A 27,203-nucleotide genomic window follows, 5' to 3' on the forward strand; every position below is an offset into this window, starting at 1 on the left:
ACGGCTCAGCAGACAGCATCACACAGGATAGGATTAGATACACGACTCAGCAGACAGTATCACACAGGAGAGGATTAGATACACGGCTCAGCAGACAGTACCACACAGGAGAGGATTAGATACACGGCTCAGCAGACAGCATCACACAGGATAGGATTAGATACACGACTCAGCAGACAGTATCACACAGGAGAGGATTAGATACACGGCTCAGCAGACAGTACCACACAGGAGAGGATTAGATACACGACTCAGCAGACAGTATCACACAGGAGAGGATTAGATACACGGCTCAGCAGACAGTATCACACAGGATAGGATTAGATACACGGCTCAGCAGACAGCATCACACAGGATAGGATTAGATACACGACTCAGCAGACAGTATCACACCGGAGAGGATTAGATACACGGCTCAGCAGACAGTATCACACAGGAGAGGATTAGATACACAGCTCAGCAGACAGTATCACACAGGAGAGGATTAGATACACAGCTCAGCAGACAGTATCACACAGGAGAGGATTAGATACACGGCGCAGCAGACGGTATCACACAGGGTGGGATTAGATACACGGCTCAGCAGACAGTATCACACAGGATAGGATTAGATACACGGCTCAGCAGACAGTATCACACAGGATAGGATTAGATACACGGCTCAGCAGACAGTATCACACAGTATAGGATTAGATACACGGTTCAGCAGTCAGTATCACACAGGATAGGATTAGATACACGGCTCAGCAGACAGCATCACACAGGATAGGATTAGATACACGACTCAGCAGACAGTATCACACAGGAGAGGATTAGATACACGGCTCAGCAGACAGTATCACACAGGAGAGGATTAGATACACGGCTCAGCAGACAGTATCACACAGGATAGGATTAGATACACGGCTCAGCAGACAGGATCACACAGGAGAGGATTAGATACACGGTTCAGCAGTCAGTATCACACAGGATAGGATTAGATACACGGCTCAGCAGACAGCATCACACAGGATAGGATTAGATACACGACTCAGCAGACAGTATCACACATGAGAGGATTAGATACACGGCTCAGCAGACAGTATCACACAGGAGAGGATTAGATGCACGGCTCAGCAGACAGTATCACACAGGAGAGGATTAGATACACGGCTCAGCTGACAGGATCACACAGGAGAGGATTAGATACACGGTTCAGCAGTCAGTATCACACAGGATAGGATTAGATACACGGCTCAGCAGACAGCATCACACAGGATAGGATTAGATACACGACTCAGCAGACAGTATCACACATGAGAGGATTAGATACATGGCTCAGCAGACAGTATCACACAGGAGAGGATTAGATACACGGCTCAGCAGACAGTATCACACAGGAGAGGATTAGATACACGGCTCAGCAGACAGTATCACACAGGATAGGATTAGATACACGGCTCAGCAGACAGCATCACACAGGATAGGATTAGATACACGACTCAGCAGACAGTATCACACAGGAGAGGATTAGATACACGGCTCAGCAGACAGTATCACACAGGAGAGGATTAGATACACGGCTCATCAGACAGTATCACACAGAATGGGATTAGATACACGGCTCGGCAGACAGTATCACACAGGATAGGATTAGATACACGACTCAGCAGACAGTATCACACAGAAGAGGATTAGATACACGAATCAGCAGACAGTATCACACAGGATAGGATTAGATACACGGCTCAGCAGACAGCATCACACAGGATAGGATTAGATACACGGCTCAGCAGGCAGTATCACACAGGATAGGATTAGATACACGGCTCAGCAGACAGTATCACACATGATAGGATTAGATACACGGCTCAGCAGACAGCATCACACAGGATAGGATTAGATACACGGCTCAGCAGACAGCATCACACAGGATAGGATTAGATACACGACTCAGCAGACAGTATCACACAGGAGAGGATTAGATACACGGCTCAGCAGACAGCATCACACAGGATAGGATTAGATACACGACTCAGCAGACAGCATCACACAGGATAGGATTAGATACACGGCTCAGCAGACAGTATCACACAGGAGAGGATTAGATACACGGCTCAGCAGACAGTATCACACAGGATAGGATTAGATACACTGCTCAGCAGACAGTATCACACAGGATAGGATTAGATACACAGCTCAGCAGACAGTATCACACAGGAGAGGATTAGATACACGGCTCAGCAGACAGTATCACACAGGAGAGGATTAGATACACGGCTCAGCAGACAGTATCACACAGGATGGGATTAGATACATGGCTCGGCAGACAGTATCACACAGGATAGGATTAGATACACGGCGCAGCAGACAGTATCACACAGGATGGGATTAGATACACGGCGCAGCAGACAGTATCACACAGGATGGGATTAGATACACGGCTCAGCAGACAGTATCACACAGGATAGGATTAGATACACGGCTCAGCAGACAGTATCTCACAGGAGAGGATTAGATACACAGTGCAGCAGACAGTATCACACAGGATAGGATTAGATACACGGCTCAGCAGACAGTATTACACAGTATAGGATTAGATACAAGGTTCAGCAGTCAGTATCACACAGGATAGGATTAGATATACGGCTCAGCGGACAGTATCACACAGCATAGGATTAGATACACGGCTCAGCAGACAGTATCACACAGCATAGGATTAGATACACGGCTCAGCAGACAGTATCACACAGGAGAGGATTAGATAAACGGCTCAGCAGACGGTATCACACAGGATAGGATTAGATACACGGCTCAGCAGACAGTATCACACAGGATAGGATTAGATACACGGCTCAGCAGACAGTATCACACAGGATAGGATTAGATACACGGCTCAGCAGACAGTATCACACAGGATAGGATTAGATACACGGCTCAGCAGACAGTATCACACAGGAGAGGATTAGATACACGGCTCAGCAGACAGTATCACACAGGAGAGGATTAGATACACGGCTCAGCAGACAGCATCACACAGGATAGGATTAGATACACGACTCAGCAGACAGCATCACACAGGATAGGATTAGATACACGGCTCAGCAGACAGTATCACACAGGATAGGATTAGATACACGGCTCAGCAGACAATATCACACAGGATAGGATTAGATACAAGGCTCAGCAGACAGTATCACACAGGATGGGATTAGATACACGACTCAGCAGACAGTATCACACAGGAGAGGATTAGATACACAGCTCTGCAGACAGTATCACACAGGAGAGGATTAGATACACGGCTCAGCAGACAGCATCACACAGGATAGGATTAGATACACGACTCAGCAGACAGTATCACACAGGAGAGGATTAGATACACAGCTCAGCAGACGGTATCACACAGAATAGGATTAGATACACGACTCAGCAGACAGTATCACACAGGAGAGGATTAGATACACGGCTCAGCAGACAGGATCACACAGGAGAGGATTAGATACACAGCTCAGCAGACGGTATCACACAGAATAGGATTAGATACACGGCTCAGCAGACAGCATCACACAGGATAGGATTAGATACACGACTCAGCAGACAGTATCACACATGAGAGGATTAGATACATGGCTCAGCAGACAGTATCACACAGGAGAGGATTAGATACACGGCTCAGCAGACAGTATCACACAGGAGAGGATTAGATACACGGCTCAGCAGACAGCATCACACAGGATAGGATTAGATACACGGCTCAGCAGACAGCATCACACAGGATAGGATTAGATACACGACTCAGCAGACAGTATCAAACAGGAGAGGATTAGATACACGGCTCAGCAGACAGTATCACACAGGATAGGATTAGATACACGGCTCAGCAGACAGCATCACACAGGATAGGATTAGATACACGACTCAGCAGACAGTATCACACCGGAGAGGATTAGATACACGGCTCAGCAGACAGTATCACACAGGAGAGGATTAGATACACGGCTCAGCAGACAGTATCACACAGGATGGGATTAGATACATGGCTCGGCAGACAGTATCACACAGGAGAGGATTAGATACACGGCGCAGCAGACAGTATCACACAGGATGGGATTAGATACACGGCTCAGCAGACAGTATCACACAGGATAGGATTAGATACATGGCTCAGCAGACAGTATCACAAAGGAGAGGATTAGATACACGGCTCAGCAGACAGTATCACACAGGATAGGATTAGATACACGGCTCAGCAGGCAGTATCACACAGGATAGGATTAGATACACGGCTCAGCAGACAGTATCACACAGGATAGGATTAGATACACGACTCAGCAGACAGTATCACACAGGATAGGATCAGATACACGACTCAGCAGACAGTACCACACAGGAGAGGATTAGATACACAGCTCAGCAGACAGTATCACACAGGAGAGGATTAGATACACGGCTCAGCAGACAGTATCACACAGGATAGGATTAGATACACGGCTCAGCAGACAGCATCACACAGGATAGGATTAGATACACGGCTCAGCAGACAGTATCACACAGGATAGGATTAGATACACTGCTCAGCAGACAGTATCACACAGGATAGGATTAGATACACAGCTCAGCAGACAGGATCACACAGGATAGGATTAGATACATGGCTCAGCAGACAGGATCACACAGGATAGGATTAGATACACTGCTCAGCAGACAGTATCACACAGGATAGGATTAGATACACAGCTCAGCAGACAGGATCTCACAGGATAGGATTAGATACACGGCTCAGCAGACAGTATCACACAGGATGGGATTAGATACATGGCTCGGCAGACAGTATCACACAGGAGAGGATTAGATACACAGCTCAGCAGACAGTATCACACAGGAGAGGATTAGATACACGGCTCAGCAGACAGTATCACACAGGATAGGATTAGATACACGGCTCAGCAGACAGCATCACACAGGATAGGATTAGATACACGGCTCAGCAGACAGTATCACACAGGATAGGATTAGATACACTGCTCAGCAGACAGTATCACACAGGATAGGATTAGATACACAGCTCAGCAGACAGGATCACACAGGATAGGATTAGATACATGGCTCAGCAGACAGGATCACACAGGATAGGATTAGATACACTGCTCAGCAGACAGTATCACACAGGATAGGATTAGATACACAGCTCAGCAGACAGGATCTCACAGGATAGGATTAGATACACAGCTCAGCAGACAGTATCACACAGGATGGGATTAGATACATGGCTCGGCAGACAGTATCACACAGGAGAGGATTAGATACACGGCTCAGCAGACAGTATCACACAGGAGAGGATTAGATACACGGCTCAGCAGACAGCATCACACAGGATAGGATTAGATACACGGCTCAGCAGACAGCATCACACAGGATAGGATTAGATACACGACTCAGCAGACAGTATCACACAGGAGAGGATTAGATACACGGCTCAGCAGACAGTATCACACAGGAGAGGATTAGATACACGGCTCAGCAGACAGCATCACACAGGATAGGATTAGATACACGACTCAGCAGACAGTATCACACAGGAGAGGATTAGATACACGGCTCAGCAGAGAGTATCACACAGGAGAGGATTAGATACACGGCTCAGCAGACAGTATCACACAGGAGAGGATTAGATGCACGGCTCAGCAGACAGTATCACACAGGAGAGGATTAGATACACGGCTCAGCAGACAGTATCACACAGGAGAGGATTAGATACACGGCTCAGCAGACAGCATCACACAGGATAGGATTAGATACACGACTCAGCAGACAGTATCACACAGGAGAGGATTAGATACACGGCTCAGCAGACAGTACCACACAGGAGAGGATTAGATACACGGCTCAGCAGACAGCATCACACAGGATAGGATTAGATACACGACTCAGCAGACAGTATCACACAGGAGAGGATTAGATACACGGCTCAGCAGACAGTACCACACAGGAGAGGATTAGATACACGGCTCAGCAGACAGCATCACACAGGATAGGATTAGATACACGACTCAGCAGACAGTATCACACAGGAGAGGATTAGATACACGGCTCAGCAGACAGTACCACACAGGAGAGGATTAGATACACGACTCAGCAGACAGTATCACACAGGAGAGGATTAGATACACGGCTCAGCAGACAGTATCACACAGGATAGGATTAGATACACGGCTCAGCAGACAGCATCACACAGGATAGGATTAGATACACGACTCAGCAGACAGTATCACACCGGAGAGGATTAGATACACGGCTCAGCAGACAGTATCACACAGGAGAGGATTAGATACACAGCTCAGCAGACAGTATCACACAGGAGAGGATTAGATACACAGCTCAGCAGACAGTATCACACAGGAGAGGATTAGATACACGGCGCAGCAGACGGTATCACACAGGGTGGGATTAGATACACGGCTCAGCAGACAGTATCACACAGGATAGGATTAGATACACGGCTCAGCAGACAGTATCACACAGGATAGGATTAGATACACGGCTCAGCAGACAGTATCACACAGTATAGGATTAGATACACGGTTCAGCAGTCAGTATCACACAGGATAGGATTAGATACACGGCTCAGCAGACAGCATCACACAGGATAGGATTAGATACACGACTCAGCAGACAGCATCACACAGGAGAGGATTAGATACACGGCTCAGCAGACAGTATCACACAGGAGAGGATTAGATACACGGCTCAGCAGACAGTATCACACAGGATAGGATTAGATACACGGCTCAGCAGACAGGATCACACAGGAGAGGATTAGATACACGGTTCAGCAGTCAGTATCACACAGGATAGGATTAGATACACGGCTCAGCAGACAGCATCACACAGGATAGGATTAGATACACGACTCAGCAGACAGTATCACACATGAGAGGATTAGATACACGGCTCAGCAGACAGTATCACACAGGAGAGGATTAGATGCACGGCTCAGCAGACAGTATCACACAGGAGAGGATTAGATACACGGCTCAGCTGACAGGATCACACAGGAGAGGATTAGATACACGGTTCAGCAGTCAGTATCACACAGGATAGGATTAGATACACGGCTCAGCAGACAGCATCACACAGGATAGGATTAGATACACGACTCAGCAGACAGTATCACACATGAGAGGATTAGATACATGGCTCAGCAGACAGTATCACACAGGAGAGGATTAGATACACGGCTCAGCAGACAGTATCACACAGGAGAGGATTAGATACACGGCTCAGCAGACAGTATCACACAGGATAGGATTAGATACACGGCTCAGCAGACAGCATCACACAGGATAGGATTAGATACACGACTCAGCAGACAGTATCACACAGGAGAGGATTAGATACACGGCTCAGCAGACAGTATCACACAGGAGAGGATTAGATACACGGCTCATCAGACAGTATCACACAGAATGGGATTAGATACACGGCTCGGCAGACAGTATCACACAGGATAGGATTAGATACACGACTCAGCAGACAGTATCACACAGAAGAGGATTAGATACACGAATCAGCAGACAGTATCACACAGGATAGGATTAGATACACGGCTCAGCAGACAGCATCACACAGGATAGGATTAGATACACGGCTCAGCAGGCAGTATCACACAGGATAGGATTAGATACACGGCTCAGCAGACAGTATCACACAGGATAGGATTAGATACACGGCTCAGCAGACAGCATCACACAGGATAGGATTAGATACACGGCTCAGCAGACAGCATCACACAGGATAGGATTAGATACACGACTCAGCAGACAGTATCACACAGGAGAGGATTAGATACACGGCTCAGCAGACAGCATCACACAGGATAGGATTAGATACACGGCTCAGCAGACAGTATCACACAGGAGAGGATTAGATACACGGCTCAGCAGACAGTATCACACAGGATAGGATTAGATACACTGCTCAGCAGACAGTATCACACAGGATAGGATTAGATACACAGCTCAGCAGACAGTATCACACAGGAGAGGATTAGATACACGGCTCAGCAGACAGTATCACACAGGAGAGGATTAGATACACGGCTCAGCAGACAGTATCACACAGGATGGGATTAGATACATGGCTCGGCAGACAGTATCACACAGGATAGGATTAGATACACGGCGCAGCAGACAGTATCACACAGGATGGGATTAGATACACGGCGCAGCAGACAGTATCACACAGGATGGGATTAGATACACGGCTCAGCAGACAGTATCACACAGGATAGGATTAGATACACGGCTCAGCAGACAGTATCTCACAGGAGAGGATTAGATACACAGTGCAGCAGACAGTATCACACAGGATAGGATTAGATACACGGCTCAGCAGACAGTATTACACAGTATAGGATTAGATACAAGGTTCAGCAGTCAGTATCACACAGGATAGGATTAGATATACGGCTCAGCGGACAGTATCACACAGCATAGGATTAGATACACGGCTCAGCAGACAGTATCACACAGCATAGGATTAGATACACGGCTCAGCAGACAGTATCACACAGGAGAGGATTAGATAAACGGCTCAGCAGACAGTATCACACAGGATAGGATTAGATACACGGCTCAGCAGACAGTATCACACAGGATAGGATTAGATACACGGCTCAGCAGACAGTATCACACAGGATAGGATTAGATACACGGCTCAGCAGACAGTATCACACAGGATAGGATTAGATACACGGCTCAGCAGACAGTATCACACAGGAGAGGATTAGATACACGGCTCAGCAGACAGTATCACACAGGAGAGGATTAGATACACGGCTCAGCAGACAGCATCACACAGGATAGGATTAGATACACGACTCAGCAGACAGCATCACACAGGATAGGATTAGATACACGGCTCAGCAGACAGTATCACACAGGATAGGATTAGATACACGGCTCAGCAGACAATATCACACAGGATAGGATTAGATACAAGGCTCAGCAGACAGTATCACACAGGATGGGATTAGATACACGACTCAGCAGACAGTATCACACAGGAGAGGATTAGATACACAGCTCTGCAGACAGTATCACACAGGAGAGGATTAGATACACGGCTCAGCAGACAGCATCACACAGGATAGGATTAGATACACGACTCAGCAGACAGTATCACACAGGAGAGGATTAGATACACAGCTCAGCAGACGGTATCACACAGAATAGGATTAGATACACGACTCAGCAGACAGTATCACACAGGAGAGGATTAGATACACGGCTCAGCAGACAGGATCACACAGGAGAGGATTAGATACACAGCTCAGCAGACGGTATCACACAGAATAGGATTAGATACACGGCTCAGCAGACAGCATCACACAGGATAGGATTAGATACACGACTCAGCAGACAGTATCACACATGAGAGGATTAGATACATGGCTCAGCAGACAGTATCACACAGGAGAGGATTAGATACACGGCTCAGCAGACAGTATCACACAGGAGAGGATTAGATACACGGCTCAGCAGACAGCATCACACAGGATAGGATTAGATACACGGCTCAGCAGACAGCATCACACAGGATAGGATTAGATACACGACTCAGCAGACAGTATCACACAGGAGAGGATTAGATACACGGCTCAGCAGACAGTATCACACAGGATAGGATTAGATACACGGCTCAGCAGACAGCATCACACAGGATAGGATTAGATACACGACTCAGCAGACAGTATCACACCGGAGAGGATTAGATACACGGCTCAGCAGACAGTATCACACAGGAGAGGATTAGATACACGGCTCAGCAGACAGTATCACACAGGATGGGATTAGATACATGGCTCGGCAGACAGTATCACACAGGAGAGGATTAGATACACGGCGCAGCAGACAGTATCACACAGGATGGGATTAGATACACGGCTCAGCAGACAGTATCACACAGGATAGGATTAGATACATGGCTCAGCAGACAGTATCACAAAGGAGAGGATTAGATACACGGCTCAGCAGACAGTATCACACAGGATAGGATTAGATACACGGCTCAGCAGGCAGTATCACACAGGATAGGATTAGATACACGACTCAGCAGACAGTATCACACAGGATAGGATTAGATACACGACTCAGCAGACAGTATCACACAGGATAGGATCAGATACACGACTCAGCAGACAGTACCACACAGGAGAGGATTAGATACACAGCTCAGCAGACAGTATCACACAGGAGAGGATTAGATACACGGCTCAGCAGACAGTATCACACAGGATAGGATTAGATACACGGCTCAGCAGACAGCATCACACAGGATAGGATTAGATACACGGCTCAGCAGACAGTATCACACAGGATAGGATTAGATACACTGCTCAGCAGACAGTATCACACAGGATAGGATTAGATACACAGCTCAGCAGACAGGATCACACAGGATAGGATTAGATACATGGCTCAGCAGACAGGATCACACAGGATAGGATTAGATACACTGCTCAGCAGACAGTATCACACAGGATAGGATTAGATACACAGCTCAGCAGACAGGATCTCACAGGATAGGATTAGATACACGGCTCAGCAGACAGTATCACACAGGATGGGATTAGATACATGGCTCGGCAGACAGTATCACACAGGAGAGGATTAGATACACGGCGCAGCAGACAGTATCACACAGGATGGGATTAGATACACGGCTCAGCAGACAGTATCACACAGGATAGGATTAGATACACGGCTCAGCAGACAGTATCACAAAGGAGAGGATTAGATACACGGCTCAGCAGACAGTATCACACAGGATAGGATTAGATACACGGCTCAGCAGGCAGTATCACACAGGATAGGATTAGATACACGGCTCAGCAGACAGTATCACACAGGATAGGATTAGATACACGACTCAGCAGACAGTATCACACAGGATAGGATCAGATACAAGACTCAGCAGACAGTACCACACAGGAGAGGATTAGATACACAGCTCAGCAGACAGTATCACACAGGAGAGGATTAGATACACGGCTCAGCAGACAGTATCACACAGGATAGGATTAGATACACGGCTCAGCAGACAGCATCACACAGGATAGGATTAGATACACAGCTCAGCAGACAGTATCACACAGGATAGGATTAGATACACTGCTCAGCAGACAGTATCACACAGGATAGGATTAGATACACGGCTCAGCAGACAGTATCACACAGGAGAGGATTATATACACGGCTCAGCAGACAGGATCACACAGGATAGGATTAGATACATGGCTCAGCAGACAGGATCACACAGGATAGGATTAGATACACTGCTCAGCAGACAGTATCACACAGGATAGGATTAGATACACAGCTCAGCAGACAGGATCACACAGGATAGGATTAGATACACGGCTCAGCAGACAGTATCACACAGGAGAGGATTATATACACGGCTCAGCAGACAGTATCACACAGGAGAGGATTAGATACACGGCTCAGCAGACAGTATCACACAGGATGGGATTAGATACATGGCTCGGCAGACAGTATCACACAGGATAGGATTAGATACACGGCGCAGCAGACAGTATCACACAGGATGGGATTAGATACACGGCGCAGCAGACAGTATCACACAGGATGGGATTAGATACACGGCTCAGCAGACAGTATCACACAGGATAGGATTAGATACACGGCTCAGCAGACAGTATCACACAGGAGAGGATTAGATACACAGTGCAGCAGACAGTATCACACAGGATAGGATTAGATACACGGCTCAGTAGACAGTATTACACAGTATAGGATTAGATACACGGTTCAGCAGTCAGCATCACACAGGATAGGATTAGATATACGGCTCAGCGGACAGTATCACACAGCATAGGATTAGATACACGGCTCAGCAGACAGTATCACACAGGATAGGATTAGATACAATGCTCAGCAGACAGTATCACACAGGATAGGATTAGATACACGGCTCAGCAGACAGTATCACACAGGATAGGATTAGATACACGGCTCTGCAGACAGTATCACTCAGGAGAGGTTTAGATACACGGCTCAGCAGACAGTATCACACAGGAGAGGATTAGATAAACGGCTCAGCAGACAGTATCACACAGGATAGGATTAGATACAATGCTCAGCAGACAGTATCACACAGGATAGGATTAGATACACGGCTCAGCAGACAGTATCACACAGGATAGGATTAGATACACGGCTCTGCAGACAGTATCACTCAGGAGAGGTTTAGATACACGGCTCAGCAGACAGTATCACACAGGAGAGGATTAGATACACGGCTCAGCAGACAGTATCACACAGGAGAGGATTAGATACACGGCTGAGCAGACAGTATCACACAGGAGAGGATTAGATACACGGCTGAGCAGACAGCATCACACAGGATAGGATTAGATACACGGCTCAGCAGACAGTATCACACAGGATAGGATTAGATACACGGCTCAGCAGACAGCATCACACAGGAGAGAATTAGATACACGACTCAGCAGACAGTATCACACAGGAGAGGATTAGATACACGACTCAGCAGACAGCATCACACAGGATAGGATTAGATACACGGCTCAGCAGACAATATCACACAGGATAGGATTAGATACAAGGCTCAGCAGACAGTATCACACAGGATGGGATTAGATACACGGCTCAGCAGACATTATCACACAGGAGATGATTAGATACACGGCTCAGCAGACAGTATCACACAGGAGAGGATTAGATACACGGCTCAGCAGACAGCATCACACAGGATAGGATTAGATACACGACTCAGCAGACAGTATCACACAGGATAGGATTAGATACACGACTCAGCAGACAGTATCACACAAGAGAGGATTAGATACATGGCTCAGCAGACAGTATCACACAGGAGAGGATTAGATGCACGGCTCAGCAGACAGTATCACACAGGAGAGGATTAGATACACGGCTCAGCAGAGAGTATCACACAGGAGAGGATTAGATACACGGCTCAGCAGACAGTATCACACAGGAGAGGATTAGATGCACGGCTCAGCAGACAGTATCACACAGGATAGGATTAGATACACGGCTCAGCAGACAGTATCACACAGGATAGGATTAGATACACGGCTCAGCAGACAGTATCACACAGGAGAGGATTAGATACACGGCTCAGCAGACAGTATCACACAGGATAGGATTAGATACACGGCTCAGCAGACAGTATCACACAGGATAGGATTAGATACACGGCTCAGCAGACATTATCACACAGGAGATGATTAGATACACGGCTCAGCAGACAGTATCACACAGGAGAGGATTAGATACACGGCTCAGCAGACAGCATCACACAGGATAAGATTAGATACACGACTCAGCAGACAGTATCACACAGGATAGGATTAGATACACGACTCAGCAGACAGTATCACACAAGAGAGGATTAGATACATGGCTCAGCAGACAGTATCACACAGGAGAGGATTAGATGCACGGCTCAGCAGACAGTATCACACAGGAGAGGATTAGATACACGGCTCAGCAGAGAGTATCACACAGGAGAGGATTAGATACACGGCTCAGCAGACAGTATCACACAGGAGAGGATTAGATGCACGGCTCAGCAGACAGTATCACACAGGATAGGATTAGATACACGGCTCAGCAGACAGTATCACACAGGATAGGATTAGATACACGGCTCAGCAGACAGTATCACACAGGAGAGGATTAGATACACGGCTCAGCAGACAGTATCACACAGGATAGGATTAGATACACGGCTCAGCAGACAGTATCACACAGGATAGGATTAGATACACGGCTCAGCAGACAGTATCACACAGGATAGGATTAGATACACGGCTCAGCAGACAGTATCACACAGGAGAGGATTAGATACACGGCTCAGCAGACAGTATCACACAGGAGAGGATTAGATACACGGCTCAGCAGACAGCATCACACAGGATAGGATTAGATACACGACTCAGCAGACAGCATCACACAGGATAGGATTAGATACACGGCTCAGCAGACAGTATCACACAGGATAGGATTAGATACACGGCTCAGCAGACAATATCACACAGGATAGGATTAGATACAAGGCTCAGCAGACAGTATCACACAGGATGGGATTAGATACACGACTCAGCAGACAGTATCACACAGGAGAGGATTAGATACACAGCTCTGCAGACAGTATCACACAGGAGAGGATTAGATACACGGCTCAGCAGACAGCATCACACAGGATAGGATTAGATACACGACTCAGCAGACAGTATCACACAGGAGAGGATTAGATACACAGCTCAGCAGACGGTATCACACAGAATAGGATTAGATACACGACTCAGCAGACAGTATCACACAGGAGAGGATTAGATACACGGCTCAGCAGACAGGATCACACAGGAGAGGATTAGATACACGGTTCAGCAGTCAGTATCACACAGGATAGGATTAGATACACGGCTCAGCAGACAGCATCACACAGGATAGGATTAGATACACGACTCAGCAGACAGTATCACACATGAGAGGATTAGATACATGGCTCAGCAGACAGTATCACACAGGAGAGGATTAGATACACGGCTCAGCAGACAGTATCACACAGGAGAGGATTAGATACACGGCTCAGCAGACAGCATCACACAGGATAGGATTAGATACACGGCTCAGCAGACAGCATCACACAGGATAGGATTAGATACACGACTCAGCAGACAGTATCACACAGGAGAGGATTAGATACACGGCTCAGCAGACAGTATCACACAGGAGAGGATTAGATGCACGGCTCAGCAGACAGTATCACACAGGAGAGGATTAGATACACGGCTCAGCAGACAGTATCACACAGGAGAGGATTAGATACACGGCTCAGCAGACAGCATCACACAGGATAGGATTAGATACACGTCTCAGCAGACAGTATCACACAGGAGAGGATTAGATACACGGCTCAGCAGACAGTACCACACAGGAGAGGATTAGATACACGACTCAGCAGACAGTATCACACAGGAGAGGATTAGATACACGGCTCAGCAGACAGTATCACACAGGATAGGATTAGATACACGGCTCAGCAGACAGCATCACACAGGATAGGATTAGATACACGACTCAGCAGACAGTATCACACCGGAGAGGATTAGATACACGGCTCAGCAGACAGTATCACACAGGAGAGGATTAGATACACAGCTCAGCAGACAGTATCACACAGGAGAGGATTAGATACACAGCTCAGCAGACAGTATCACACAGGAGAGGATTAGATACACGGCGCAGCAGACGGTATCACACAGGGTGGGATTAGATACACGGCTCAGCAGATAGTATCACACAGGATAGGATTAGATACACGGCTCAGCAGACAGTATCACACAGGATAGGATTAGATACACGGCTCAGCAGACAGTATCACACAGTATAGGATTAGATACACGGTTCAGCAGTCAGTATCACACAGGATAGGATTAGATACACGGCTCAGCAGACAGCATCACACAGGATAGGATTAGATACACGACTCAGCAGACAGTATCACACAGGAGAGGATTAGATACTTGGCTCAGCAGACAGGATCACACAGGAGAGGATTAGATACACGGTTCAGCAGTCAGTATCACACAGGAGAGGATTAGATACACGGCTCAGCAGACAGTATCACACAGGATAGGATTAGATACACGGCTCAGCAGACAGGATCACACAGGAGAGGATTAGATACACGGTTCAGCAGACAGCATCACACAGGATAGGATTAGATACACGACTCAGCAGACAGTATCACACATGAGAGGATTAGATACTTGGCTCAGCAGACAGTATCACACAGGAGAGGATTAGATACACGGCTCAGCAGACAGTATCACACAGGAGAGGATTAGATACACGGCTCAGCAGACAGTATCACACAGGATAGGATTAGATACACGGCTCAGCAGACAGCATCACACAGGATAGGATTAGATACACGACTCAGCAGACAGTATCACACAGGAGAGGATTAGATACACGGCTCAGCAGACAGTATCACACAGGAGAGGATTAGATACACGGCTCATCAGACAGTATCACACAGAATGGGATTAGATACACGGCTCGGCAGACAGTATCACACAGGATAGGATTAGATACACGACTCAGCAGACAGTATCACACAGAAGAGGATTAGATACACGAATCAGCAGACAGTATCACACAGGATAGGATTAGATACACGGCTCAGCAGACAGCATCACACAGGATAGGATTAGATACACGGCTCAGCAGGCAGTATCACACAGGATAGGATTAGATACACGGCTCAGCAGACAGTATCACACAGGATAGGATTAGATACACGGCTCAGCAGACAGCATCACACAGGATAGGATTAGATACACGACTCAGCAGACAGTATCACACAGGAGAGGATTAGATACACGGCTCAGCAGACAGCATCACACAGGATAGGATTAGATACACGACTCAGCAGACAGCATCACACAGGATAGGATTAGATACACAGCTCAGCAGACAGTATCACACAGGAGAGGATTAGATACACGGCTCAGCAGACAGTATCACACAGGAGAGGATTAGATACACGGCTCAGCAGACAGTATCACACAGCATAGGATTAGATACACGGCTCAGCAGACAATATCACACAGGAGAGGATTAGATACACGGCTCAGCAGACAGTATCACACAGGAGAGGATTAGATAAACGGCTCAGCAGACAGTATCACACAGCATAGGATTAGATACACAGCTCAGCAGACAGTATTACACAGTATAGGATTAGATACACGGCTCAGCAGACAGCATCACACAGGATAGGATTAGATACACGACTCAGCAGACAGCATCACACAGGATAGGATTAGATACACAGCTCAGCAGACAGTATCACACAGGAGAGGATTAGATACACGGCTCAGCAGACAGTATCACACAGGAGAGGATTAGATACACGGCTCAGCAGACAGTATCACACAGCATAGGATTAGATACACGGCTCAGCAGACAGTATCACACAGGAGAGGATTAGATACACGGCTCAGCAGACAGTATCACACAGGAGAGGATTAGATACACGGCTCAGCAGACAGTATCACACAGCATAGGATTAGATACACAGCTCAGCAGACAGTATCACACAGGAGAGGATTAGATACACGGCTCAGCAGACAGTATCACACAGGAGAGGATTAGATAAACGGCTCAGCAGACAGTATCACACAGGATAGGATTAGATACACGGCTCAGCAGACAGTATCACACAGGATAGGATTAGATACACGGCTCAGCAGACAATATCACACAGGATAGGATTAGATACACGGCTCAGCAGACAGTATCACACAGGATGGGATTAGATACACGGCGCAGCAGACAGTATCACACAGGATGGGATTAGATACACAGCTCAGCAGACAGTATCACACAGGATAGGATTAGATACACGGCTCAGCAGACAGTATCACACAGGATAGGATTAGATACACGGCTCAGCAGACAGTATCACACAGGATAGGATTAGATACACGGCTCAGCAGACAGTATCTCACAGGAGAGGATTAGATACACAGTGCAGCAGACAGTATCACACAGGATAGGATTAGATACACGGCTCAGCAGACAGTATTACACAGTATAGGATTAGATACAAGGTTCAGCAGTCAGTATCACACAGGATAGGATTAGATATACGGCTCAGCGGACAGTATCACACAGCATAGGATTAGATACACGGCTCAGCAGACAGTATCAAACAGCATAGGATTAGATACACGGCTCAGCAGACAGTATCACACAGGATAGGATTAGATACACGGCTCAGCAGACAGTATCACACAGGAGAGGATTAGATAAACGGCTCAGCAGACAGTATCACACAGGATAGGATTAGATACACGGCTCAGCAGACAGTATCACACAGGATAGGATTAGATACACGGCTCAGCAGACAGTATCACACAGGATAGGATTAGATACACGGCTCAGCAGACAGTATCACACAGGATAGGATTAGATACACGGCTCAGCAGACAGTATCACACAGGAGAGGATTAGATACACGGCTCAGCAGACAGTATCACACAGGAGAGGATTAGATACACGGCTCAGCAGACAGCATCACACAGGATAGGATTAGATACACGACTCAGCAGACAGCATCACACAGGATAGGATTAGATACACGGCTCAGCAGACAGTATCACACAGGATAGGATTAGATACACGGCTCAGCAGACAATATCACACAGGATAGGATTAGATACAAGGCTCAGCAGACAGTATCACACAGGATGGGATTAGATACACGACTCAGCAGACAGTATCACACAGGAGAGGATTAGATACACAGCTCTGCAGACAGTATCACACAGGAGAGGATTAGATACACGGCTCAGCAGACAGCATCACACAGGATAGGATTAGATACACGACTCAGCAGACAGTATCGCACAGGAGAGGATTAGATACACAGCTCAGCAGACGGTATCACACAGAATAGGATTAGATACACGACTCAGCAGACAGTATCACACAGGAGAGGATTAGATACACGGCTAAGCAGACAGGATCACACAGGAGAGGATTAGATACACAGCTCAGCAGACGGTATCACACAGAATAGGATTAGATACACAGCTCAGCAGACAGTATCACACAGGAGAGGATTAGATACACGGCTCAGCAGACAGGATCACACAGGAGAGGATTAGATACACGGTTCAGCAGTCAGTATCACACAGGATAGGATTAGATACACGGCTCAGCAGACAGCATCACACAGGATAGGATTAGATACACGACTCAGCAGACAGTATCACACATGAGAGGATTAGATACATGGCTCAGCAGACAGTATCACACAGGAGAGGATTAGATACACGGCTCAGCAGACAGTATCACACAGGAGAGGATTAGATACACGGCTCAGCAGACAGCATCACACAGGATAGGATTAGATACACGGCTCAGCAGACAGCATGACACAGGATAGGATTAGATACACGACTCAGCAGACAGTATCACACAGGAGAGGATTAGATACACGGCTCAGCAGACAGTATCACACAGGATAGGATTAGATACACGGCTCAGCAGACAGCATCACACAGGATAGGATTAGATACACGACTCAGCAGACAGTATCACACCGGAGAGGATTAGATACACGGCTCAGCAGACAGTATCACACAGGAGAGGATTAGATACACGGCTCAGCAGACAGTATCACACAGGATGGGATTAGATACATGGCTCGGCAGACAGTATCACACAGGAGAGGATTAGATACACGGCGCAGCAGACAGTATCACACAGGATGGGATTAGATACACGGCTCAGCAGACAGTATCACACAGGATAGGATTAGATACACGGCTCAGCAGACAGTATCACAAAGGAGAGGATTAGATACACGGCTCAGCAGACAGTATCACACAGGATAGGATTAGATACACGGCTCAGCAGGCAGTATCACACAGGATAGGATTAGATACACGGCTCAGCAGACAGTATCACACAGGATAGGATTAGATACACGACTCAGCAGACAGTATCACACAGGATAGGATCAGATACACGACTCAGCAGACAGTACCACACAGGAGAGGATTAGATACACAGCTCAGCAGACAGTATCACACAGGAGAGGATTAGATACACGGCTCAGCAGACAGTATCACACAGGATAGGATTAGATACACGGCTCAGCAGACAGCATCACACAGGATAGGATTAGATACACGGCTCAGCAGACAGTATCACACAGGATAGGATTAGATACACAGCTCAGCAGACAGGATCACACAGGATAGGATTAGATACACTGCTCAGCAGACAGTATCACACAGGATAGGATTAGATACACAGCTCAGCAGACAGGATCTCACAGGATAGGATTAGATACACGGCTCAGCAGACAGTATCACACAGGATGGGATTAGATACATGGCTCGGCAGACAGTATCACACAGGAGAGGATTAGATACACGGCGCAGCAGACAGTATCACACAGGATGGGATTAGATACACGGCTCAGCAGACAGTATCACACAGGATAGGATTAGATACACGGCTCAGCAGACAGTATCACAAAGGAGAGGATTAGATACACGGCTCAGCAGACAGTATCACACAGGATAGGATTAGATACACGGCTCAGCAGGCAGTATCACACAGGATAGGATTAGATACACGGCTCAGCAGACAGTATCACACAGGATAGGATTAGATACACGACTCAGCAGACAGTATCACACAGGATAGGATCAGATACACGACTCAGCAGACAGTACCACACAGGAGAGGATTAGATACACAGCTCAGCAGACAGTATCACACAGGAGAGGATTAGATACACGGCTCAGCAGACAGTATCACACAGGATAGGATTAGATACACGGCTCAGCAGACAGCATCACACAGGATAGGATTAGATACACGGCTCAGCAGACAGTATCACACAGGATAGGATTAGATACACTGCTCAGCAGACAGTATCACACAGGATAGGATTAGATACACAGCTCAGCAGACAGGATCACAAAGGATAGGATTAGATACATGGCTCAGCAGACAGGATCACACAGGATAGGATTAGATACACTGCTCAGCAGACAGTATCACACAGGATAGGATTAGATACACAGCTCAGCAGACAGGATCACACAGGATAGGATTAGATACACGGCTCAGCAGACAGTATCACACAGGAGAGGATTAGATACACGGCTCAGCAGACAGTATCACACAGGAGAGGATTAGATACACGGCTCAGCAGACAGTATCACACAGGATGGGATTAGATACATGGCTCGGCAGACAGTATCACACAGGATAGGATTAGATACACGGCGCAGCAGACAGTATCACACAGGATGGGATTAGATACACGGCGCAGCAGACAGTATCACACAGGATGGGATTAGATACACGGCTCAGCAGACAGTATCACACAGGATAGGATTAGATACACGGCTCAGCAGACAGTATCACACAGGAGAGGATTAGATACACAGTGCAGCAGACAGTATCACACAGGATAGGATTAGATACACGGCTCAGTAGACAGTATTACACAGTATAGGATTAGATACACGGTTCAGCAGTCAGCATCACACAGGATAGGATTAGATATACGGCTCAGCGGACAGTATCACACAGCATAGGATTAGATACACGGCTCAGCAGACAGTATCACACAGGATAGGATTAGATACACGGCTCAGCAGACAGTATCACACAGGAGAGGATTAGATAAACGGCTCAGCAGACAGTATCACACAGGATAGGATTAGATACAATGCTCAGCAGACAGTATCACACAGGATAGGATTAGATACACGGCTCAGCAGACAGTATCACACAGGATAGGATTAGATACACGGCTCTGCAGACAGTATCACTCAGGAGAGGTTTAGATACACGGCTCAGCAGACAGTATCACACAGGAGAGGATTAGATACACGGCTCAGCAGACAGTATCACACAGGAGAGGATTAGATACACGGCTGAGCAGACAGTATCACACAGGAGAGGATTAGATACACGGCTGAGCAGACAGCATCACACAGGATAGGATTAGATACACGGCTCAGCAGACAGTATCACACAGGATAGGATTAGATACACGGCTCAGCAGACAGTATCACACAGGAGAGGATTAGATACACGGCTCAGCAGACAGTATCACACAGGATAGGATTAGATACACGGCTCAGCAGACAATATCACACAGGATAGGATTAGATACAAGGCTCAGCAGACAGTATCACACAGGATGGGATTAGATACACGGCTCAGCAGACATTATCACACAGGAGATGATTAGATACACGGCTCAGCAGACAGTATCACACAGGAGAGGATTAGATACACGGCTCAGCAGACAGCATCACACAGGATAGGATTAGATACACGACTCAGCAGACAGCATCACACAGGATAGGATTAGATACACGACTCAGCAGACAGTATCACACAGGATAGGATTAGATACACGACTCAGCAGACAGTATCACACAGGAGAGGATTAGATACATGGCTCAGCAGACAGTATCACACAGGAGAGGATTAGATGCACGGCTCAGCAGACAGTATCACACAGGAGAGGATTAGATACACGGCTCAGCAGAGAGTATCACACAGGAGAGGATTAGATACACGGCTCAGCAGACAGTATCACACAGGAGAGGATTAGATGCACGGCTCAGCAGACAGTATCACACAGGAGAGGATTAGATACACGGCTCAGCAGACAGTATCACACAGGATAGGATTAGATACACGACTCAGCAGACAGTATCACACAGGAGAGGATTAGATACACGGCTCAGCAGACAGTACCACACAGGAGAGGATTAGATACACGGCTCAGCAGACAGCATCACACAGGATAGGATTAGATACACGACTCAGCAGACAGTATCACACAGGAGAGGATTAGATACACGGCTCAGCAGACAGTATCACACAGGATAGGATTAGATACACGGCTCAGCAGACAGCATCACACAGGATAGGATTAGATACACGACTCAGCAGACAGTATCACACCGGAGAGGATTAGATACACGGCTCAGCAGACAGTATCACACAGGAGAGGATTAGATACACAGCTCAGCAGACAGTATCACACAGGAGAGGATTAGATACACGGCTCAGCAGACAGTATCACACAGGAGAAGATTAGATACACGGCGCAGCAGACGGTATCACACAGGATGGGATTAGATACACGGCTCAGCAGACAGTATCACACAGGATAGGATTAGATACACGGCTCAGCAGACAGTATCACACAGGATAGGATTAGATACACGGCCCAGCAGACAGTATCACACAGGATAGGATTAGATACACGGCTCAGCAGACAGTATCACACAGGATAGGATTAGATACACGGCTCAGCAGACAGTATCACACAGGATAGGATTAGATACACGGCTCAGCAGACAGTATCACACAGTATAGGATTAGATACACGGTTCAGCAGTCAGTATCACACAGGATAGGATTAGATACACGGCTCAGCAGACAGCATCACACAGGATAGGATTAGATACACGACTCAGCAGACAGTATCACACAGGAGAGGATTAGATACACGGCTCAGCAGACAGTATCACACAGGAGAGGATTAGATACACGGCTCAGCAGACAGTATCACACAGGATAGGATTAGATACACGGCTCAGCAGACAGGATCACACAGGAGAGGATTAGATACACGGTTCAGCAGTCAGTATCACACAGGATAGGATTAGATACACGGCTCAGCAGACAGCATCACACAGGATAGGATTAGATACACGACTCAGCAGACAGTATCACACATGAGAGGATTAGATACACGGCTCAGCAGACAGTATCACACAGGAGAGGATTAGATACACGGCTCAGCAGACAGGATCACACAGGAGAGGATTAGATACACGGTTCAGCAGTCAGTATCACACAGGATAGGATTAGATACACGGCTCAGCAGACAGCATCACACAGGATAGGATTAGATACACGACTCAGCAGACAGTATCACACATGAGAGGATTAGATACATGGCTCAGCAGACAGTATCACACAGGAGAGGATTAGATACACGGCTCAGCAGACAGTATCACACAGGATAGGATTGGATACACGGCTCAGCAGACAGCATCACACAGGATAGGATTAGATACACGACTCAGCAGACAGTATCACACATGAGAGGATTAGATACATGGCTCAGCAGACAGTATCACACATGAGAGGATTAGATACACGGCTCAGCAGACAGTATCACACAGGAGAGGATTAGATACACGGCTCAGCAGACAGCATCACACAGGATAGGATTAGATACACGGCTCAGCAGACAGCATCACACAGGATAGGATTAGATACACGACTCAGCAGACAGTATCACACAGGAGAGGATTAGATACACGGCTCAGCAGACAGTATCACACAGGATAGGATTAGATGCACGGCTCAGCAGACAGCATCACACAGGATAGGATTAGATACACGACTCAGCAGACAGTATCACACCGGAGAGGATTAGATACACGGCTCAGCAGACAGTATCACACAGGAGAGGATTAGATACACGGCGCAGCAGACAGTATCACACAGGATGGGATTAGATACACGGCTCAGCAGACAGTATCACACAGGATAGGATTAGATACACGGCTCAGCAGACAGTATCACAAAGGAGAGGATTAGATACACGGCTCAGCAGACAGTATCACACAGGATAGGATTAGATACACGGCTCAGCAGGCAGTATCACACAGGATAGGATTAGATACACGGCTCAGCAGACAGTATCACACAGGATAGGATTAGATACACGGCTCAGCAGACAGCATCACACAGGATAGGATTAGATACACGGCTCAGCAGACAGCATCACACAGGATAGGATTAGATACACGACTCAGCAGACAGTATCACACAGGATAGGATCAGATACACGACTCAGCAGACAGTATCACACAGGAGAGGATTAGATACACAGCTCAGCAGACAGTATCACACAGGAGAGGATTAGATACACGGCTCAGCAGACAGTATCACACAGGATAGGATTAGATACACGGCTCAGCAGACAGCATCACACAGGATAGGATTAGATACACGACTCAGCAGACAGCATCACACAGGAGAGGATTAGATACACGGCTCAGCAGACAGTATCACACAGGAGAGGATTAGATACACGGCTCGGCAGACAGTATCACACAGGATAGGATTAGATACATTGCTCAGCAGACAGTATCACACAGGAGAGGATTAGATACATGGCTCAGCAGACAGTATCACACTAGATAGGATTAGATACACGGCTTGGCAGACGGTATCACACAGGAAGGGATTAGATACACGGCTCAGCAGACGGTATCACACAGGAAGGGATTAGATACACGGCTCAGCAGACGGTATCACACAGGACAGGATTAGATACACGACTCAGCAGACGGTATCACACAGGAGAGGATTAGATACACGGCTCAGCAGGCGGTATCACACAGGAAGGGATTAGATACACGGCTCAGCAGACGGTATCACACAGGAGAGGATTAGATACACGGCTCAGCAGACGGTATCACACAGGAGAGGATTAGATACACGGCTCAGCAGACGGTATCACACAGGACATGATTAGATACACGGCTCAGCAGACGGTATCACACAGGAGAGGATTAGATACACGGTTCAGCAGACAGTATCACACAGGATAGGATTAGATACACAGCTCAGCAGACAGCATCACACAGGATAGGATTAGATACACGGCTCAGCAGACAGTATCACACAGGATAGGATTAGATACAAGGCTCAGCAGACAGTATACACAGGATAGGATTAGATACACAGCTCAGCAGACAGTATCACACAGGAGAGGATTAGATACACGGCTCAGCAGACAGTATCACACAGGAGAGGATTAGATACACGGCTCAGCAGACAGTATCACACAGGGTAGGATTAGATACGCGGCTCAGCAGACAGTATCACACAGGATAGGATTAGATACACGGCTCAGCAGACAGTATCACACAGGAGAGGATTAGATACACGGCTCAGCAGACAGTATCACACAGAATAGGATTAGATACCCGGCTCAGCAGACAGTATCACACAGGATAGGATTAGATACACGGCTCAGCAGACAGCATCACACAGGATAGGATTAGATACACGGCTCAGCAGACAGCATCACACAGGATAGGATTAGATACACGACTCAGCAGACAGTATCACACAGGATAGGATTAGATACACGACTCCGCAGACAGTATCACACAGGAGAGGATTAGATACATGGCTCAGCAGACAGTATCACACAGGATAGGATTAGATACACGGCTCAGCAGACAGTATCACACAGGATAGGATTAGATACACAGCTCAGCAGACAGCATCACACAGGATAGGATTAGATACACGACTCAGCAGACAGTATCACACAGGAGAGGATTAGATACACGGCTCAGCAGACAGTATCACACAGGAGAGGATTAGATACACGGCTCAGCAGACAGTATCACACAGGAGAGGATTAGATACACGGCTCAGCAGACAGCATCACACAGGAGAGGATTAGATGCACGACTCAGCAGACAGAATCACACAGGAGAGGATTAGATACACGGCTCAGCAGACAGTATCACACAGGATAGGATTAGATACACGGCTCAGCAGACAGCATCACACAGGATAAGATTAGATACACGACTCAGCAGACAGTATCACACAGGAGAGGATTAGATACACGGCTCAGCAGACAGCATCACACAGGAGAGGATTAGATACACGACTCAGCAGACAGAATCACACAGGAGAGGATTAGATACACGGCTCAGCAGACAGTATCACACAGGATAGGATTAGATACACGGCTCGGCAGACAGTATCACACAGGATGGGATTAGATACACGGCTCGGCAGACAGTATCACACAGGATAGGATTAGATACACGACTCAGCAGACAGTATCACACAGGAGAGGATTAGATACACGGCTCAGCAGACAGTATCACACAGGATAGGATTAGATACACGGCTCAGCAGACAGCATCACACAGGATAGGATTAGATACACGGCTCAGCAGGCAGTATCACACAGGATAGGATTAGATACACGACTCAGCAGACAGTATCACACAGGATAGGATTAGATACACGGCTCAGCAGACAGCATCACACAGGATAGGATTAGATACACGACTCAGCAGACAGCATCACACAGGATAGGATTAGATACACGGCTCAGCAGACAGCATCACACAGGATAGGATTAGATACACGACTCAGCAGACAGTATCACACAGGATAGGATCAGATACACGACTCAGCAGACAGTATCACACAGGAGAGGATTAGATACACGGCTCAGCAGACAGTATCACACAGGATAGGATTAGATACACGGCTCAGCAGACAGCATCACACAGGATAGGATTAGATACACGACTCAGCAGACAGCATCACACAGGATAGGATTAGATACACGGCTCAGCAGACAGTATCACACAGGATAGGATTAGATACACAGCTCAGCAGACAGTATCACACAGGAGAGGATTAGATACACGGCTCAGCAGACAGTATCACACAGGAGAGGATTAGATACACGGCTCAGCAGACAGTATCACACAGGATAGGATTAGATACACGGCTCAGCAGTCAGTATCA

This window comes from Phyllobates terribilis, unplaced genomic scaffold (genome assembly GCF_046119375.1).
Source record: "Phyllobates terribilis strain yellow unplaced genomic scaffold, ASM4611937v1 Scaffold_9__5_contigs__length_417890890, whole genome shotgun sequence".
Lineage (NCBI taxonomy): Eukaryota > Metazoa > Chordata > Amphibia > Anura > Dendrobatidae > Phyllobates > Phyllobates terribilis.